Source organism: Sturnira hondurensis, unplaced genomic scaffold (genome assembly GCF_014824575.4).
Source record: "Sturnira hondurensis isolate 20B ecotype Veracruz unplaced genomic scaffold, ASM1482457v3 Scaffold0022910, whole genome shotgun sequence".
NCBI classification, from domain to species: Eukaryota; Metazoa; Chordata; class Mammalia; order Chiroptera; family Phyllostomidae; genus Sturnira; species Sturnira hondurensis.
The window spans coordinates 13,596,819-13,601,928 of NW_028095541.1; the positions used below are offsets into that span (position 1 = coordinate 13,596,819).

Here is a 5,110-nt window from a genome sequence, read left to right on the forward strand (position 1 = left end):
GAAGTTACTTACTGGTTACCATTTTTCCCTTGGACAAAGTTTTCTAGAACCAAGAACTAAACCATACTTAGTTAGGCACTTCCACACTCAATGTCGATTCTCAAATTCTTGTGTTTTTAAAAAAAAGTTATTGTATTTTTCTCCATTACCATTTATACCCCTTATACTTTCTTCCACCTCCACCCACTCCTCCCTACAGTCACCACACTGCGTTCCTTGTCCATGATTCCTTCTATTTTTCTGGATCCCTCCACTCCTTAACTCCCTTCCCCAGAGCTGTCAGCCTGCTATCTATGAGTCTGTCTCTACTTTGCTTGTTAGTTCAGTTTGTTCATTATATACCACATGATATATATATATATATCTTTCTCTGACTGGCTTATTTCACTTAGCATAATGTTCTCCAGGTCTATCCATTACATTGCAAAGGATAAAGTTTTCTCTTTTTTTACAGCCAAGTAGTAGTGCATTGTATAAATGCCCCATAGTTGTCTTATCTACTCTTTTACTCATGGACACTTGGGCTGCTTCCAAAACTTAACTACTGTAAATAATGCTGCAATGTCCATAGGGGTGCTTACATTCTTTTGAATGAGTGTTTTGGATTTCTTCGTATTAAATTCTCACAATTGGAGTCACTGGATCATAGAGAATTTCATTTTTAATTTTTTTGAAGAATCTTTATACTGGTTTCCACAGTGGCTGCATCAATCTGCATCCCCACCAGCAGTGCAGAAGGGTTCCCCATATTACCTCACACTGGTCAGAAAGGCTATCATCAGTAAATCTTGTGGTGGTTTTTTTTTAACACAGCTGTTGATATGGGTGGTCCCAGTCCTTAGCCCAAATAACTATCCCGTGATGTAAATGGTCACAGTTCTGAATGGTGAGTGAGAATCTAGACAAATCTAGGTCGATAAAAATCTGACAGTTCAGGAAGCTCTGTACTTTCCACTCCCAGATTTTTCAACATGTGAGAAAAAATATTTATTTAAGGTGTGTGTTTAGATATGTATTAAAGGCAGCAACATTACATTTCTAATCAGTATACCTTGAGAAGGAAGGGTTATCGTGTGTTAAGGAGCCCCAAAGGCTTTTGGATTTTTTGAAAAAAAGAAGCCAACTCGGGCCGAGGTTGAAAGGCGTTCTGAGCCATTCTGAGGAGGTTGGGTTTTATCTGGGTGCGAGGGGGAGACTTACACATTAGTCAAAAGTGATGTGACCAGACTGTGCTTTAGAAAACTCTGTTGGTGTTTTGGAGAGGAGAGCAGGCAGCGATTTCCAACTAGTGTGGTGGAGGGACATTTAAAACATGCAGTACCTCACTACTTATTTCGTCAGGGGCACTGCCTTCTTTTCCCTTAGACTGCCAAATCAGAATACGGCAACAGCCACCACAACAAGAGCCATCCAGTGTGAATGAATCAAAATTTTACCTATTTTTTGGTCTTATTGGCAAAAAACATATTTTTGGTCGTGCCACAGAATTTTAGAAATTAATTGATGTGGCATGAGATTAAGAAAAGGTTGAAAACCGCTGGATTAGAGAAAGACAAGATTGGAGTCGAAGAGGCTGCTGCCGTAATGTAAAATGTTACAGTTCAGAGTGGCAATGATGCACGCAAAGACTGATTTATTTATTCCTCCATTCCAAAAATGTAGATTGCCTATCTATTTGTTTGCCTGGCACTCTTACTAGGCACTGGAAATTTAATGCTAAATTGCCAAAACAGTCCCTATGGGCTTAGGGTCTAGTGCATATGTAGGTCCTACTACATTCCAAATGCTTTTTTTTTAAGTGTCAAAAACAACTTAATTTATGAGACATATTTTGCTAAATCCTCCCACCCTAGAAATGAACTAAAAAGTAAACAAAACCCTCTTCCCACCTCTCTGTGTCCACTTCCTCCTTTTCCCTCCAAATAAAAGAGAAAAAGGCAAAGAAAAAAAACATAACAAAAAACCTGAAAAACAACAAAACAACGCTCCCACTTCCCCACCCCCCAATAGGAAATAGTGCATTTTCCCAGGGGAAAGGGGGATTCACACTGGAACCATTGGGGGCGAGGGGATGCAAAACTCGTTACAGAAACCTGCAAAGAAAGACACTCAAAACAGAAAAAGAAACAAAAGGAAACAAAACATACCGCCAGGGATCTGGAGGAGTAGGGAGCCAGAAGAGTGGCGGGTGGGGTGGGTGGTTGACCTGGCGGACAGGAGCAGGTAGGAGAGCGCTGTGAATGAAAGTGAGGGAGGAGTGGGCGGGAAGGTAACGAACAGGACAGTCTGGTGTCGTTCCAGAGACCTGGATTTTAAAAAGCACAACAAACAAACAAAAATATTGCCTCCTACCATCCATGCCCACCTACCCTTCAGGAGCCCCTGGTCGGGGGGGGGTGAAATTCTNACTTCCCCACTCCCCAATAGGAAATAGTGCATTTTCCCAGGGGAAAGGGGGATTCACACTGGAACCATTGGGGGTGAGGGGATGCAAAACTCGTTACAGAAACCTGCAAAGAAAGACACTCAAAACAGAAAAAGAAACAAAAGGAAACAAAACATACCGCCAGGGATCTGGAGGAGCAGGGAGCCAGAAGAGTGGCGGGTGGGGTGGGTGGTTGACCTGGCGGACAGGACCTGGCGGACAGGAGCAGGTAGGAGAGCGCTGTGAATGAAAGTGAGGGAGGAGTGGGCGGGAAGGTAACGAACAGGACAGTCTGGTGTCGTTCCAGAGACCTGGATTTTAAAAAGCACAACAAACAAACAAAAATATTGCCTCCTACCATCCATGCCCACCTACCCTTCAGGAGCCCCTGGTGGGGGGGGGGTGAAATTCTACCATCCATGCCCCACAGGGGGAAATTGTGGGTGCAGCTCGTGCAATTGAGTGGAAACCCTGGGGTCCCTGCCAGATGCCCCGAGTGAGTGAGCTGCCCCTGCCCCACTCCCTGGGCCTTACTCACTCCTCAAAGCAGGTCCCTCCTTAGCAGTTAGGAATGGGATTCTTCCATCTGCCACAGTATATCTATCTATATCTATATCTACATCTACATCTACATCTTCCATTAAGGTCATCTTGATTTTTTTTTTAATTCCTTCCCCCCTTTACTCTTTTCCTTCTCCTCTCTCCTCCTAACACACACTGTTAAAAGTAAAGAGGAATACCGTCAAGTTGCTCTACTCTAGTTACTCTAGCGTGTGTGGGGGGTGGGGGTGGACCTACAGACACACCCCCAGGGCCTGCCTGCCGTTAAAACCACAGTGGAATCCTGGTCAGGACCAGTTGGTGGTCCCCACACCAAATTATTTGGCTCATGGGAAACCCCAGCCTGGTGACTGATGCCTGATTTCTTGGTTTCTTTTGGTACCACCTTGATTTTTCTTCCTCTAAGCAGGGCCTCATCTAGGGCCAGGGGAGTCTTCGTGACTCTTTGAGAATTCTATATTCCACCCCCTAGGGGGTGGCCACTAAATTTGCCACAGGATATGGGAACAAGGTTGACTGAACCACAGCCACAAGAGTGTGCTTCCAGCTTATGTGCGGTGCACCGCAGCCCCCATTGGCAGCACAGATGGCCCGGGCATCAGTCTCCATCTTCTCCTCAGCTGACATCACCACGTGGCCATTGCTGCCTGGAGGTGGACTCACATTCATCTGCTTCTCTGCCTCATTTTGTAGTTCCTTTAGCTTCTGAGCCTCTTCTTCCATCTCCCTGACTCCAGCTTTGATCACTTTCCAGCTCCAGGTCTTCAATGGCACAGTCCCCCCAGGTCATCCTCAACCAGTCTGGGCTCTTCCTACCCCTGGTTGTGGGGTAGCCAAGCGGGGGGATCCAGAGCCAGGCTCAGGGCCTGGGGCTCCAGGGAGGGGGAGGCCGGGGCTGGGCAGCTCATGTCAGGCTCAGGCTCTGGCAGCAGCGGCAGCTCCTCATGCAACACGGTACCGAGCATGAGTCTCCTGATAACAGGGAAACATCCCCACAACCCTACCTTCGAGCAGGAGGGGAGCAGGAAGGTCAGCCCGAAAAGCATAAAAGCCAGCGTTTAAGGCACATTGCATAACAAAGGCAGATTAACAACCTGTGCCTTCCTGAAGAGAGAAACTTTGGAAACTAAAATTCTGTACCTGACTGTGAGAATGTGCACTGGCAGAATGATGGTGACATGGAGGGGAGGGGAGCTCAAATGACACCTGCATGAGCTTCGGGGGCAGATGCCCACCCTGGATGCTCACGGGTCACTGGGAACTCTTGCCCTAAAGATGAGAACTGAAGGAGGATCAAAGACACTGGGGAGCTAACAAAAAAATTCTGGCACTAACTCACCATAGGAAGGGCAGGGTATTGGGTCACGCAGGAAGTTCTGAGCTGAGCATTTAAATTAGAGCAGGCCCATAGCAGGAGGTCTGAAAGAGGTCTGCCACGAGGTGAGGAGGTACACCGGGAGCTCTGTGCGGAAAAGATGGTGGCAGAGCTGCAAGGGACCTACCTGGCCAAACACACAGACACGTGAGAGATGCTCGGAGCTGAACTGTGGTGGTGAATGCTGAGCTGCAGACTTCTCTTTCTCTGAAAAATGCTACTTCTGAGTGGTGTATTCTGAAACTAGTCTGGCAAGGCAGAGGGAGGCAGAGCTACTTGTTTTGGGGTGTTTTTAAAGGGAACAGAACTTACAGGCAGAAATCTGCCATAATTCTAAATAAGTATCAAGTTTAAATAAACAACCCCTTTCCTTTTTCACCAAACTCTTGCCTTGGAAGGCGGGCAATCAAACCCCCCAGCTGTTCCACAACAGCATTGAAAGGTTCTGTAACACTCAGATTCCAGTTCCTCAGGCTCCAGGCCATTCCCACAGTCCCCTGGGCCCACTGAGGTCCCCATGGACCAGGGCCAAGATGCCTTGTTCCAAAGCCCTGACTGTCCTCAGTCCTGCTGCCATCACCAAAGGCTTTCTGTTCATTATCTCAATGACTGTCCACAAAACCTCTGTATGCGTGCGCGTGCACGTGTGTGTGTGTGTGTGTGTGTGTGTGTGAGAGAGAGAGAGAGAGAGAGATAGATAGACAGACAGACAGACAGAAAGAGATGCAGGTGCTATTGCTGTCTTTCTT

General features: G+C 46.8%; 1 pseudogene; it reads right to left on the reverse strand.

The window, feature by feature from the left end:
* Positions 1 to 2,043: 2,043 nt before the first annotated feature.
* LOC118980455 (polyadenylate-binding protein 2-like) lies at positions 2,044 to 3,951 on the reverse strand (annotated as a pseudogene).
* Positions 3,952 to 5,110: the final 1,159 nt, after the last annotated feature.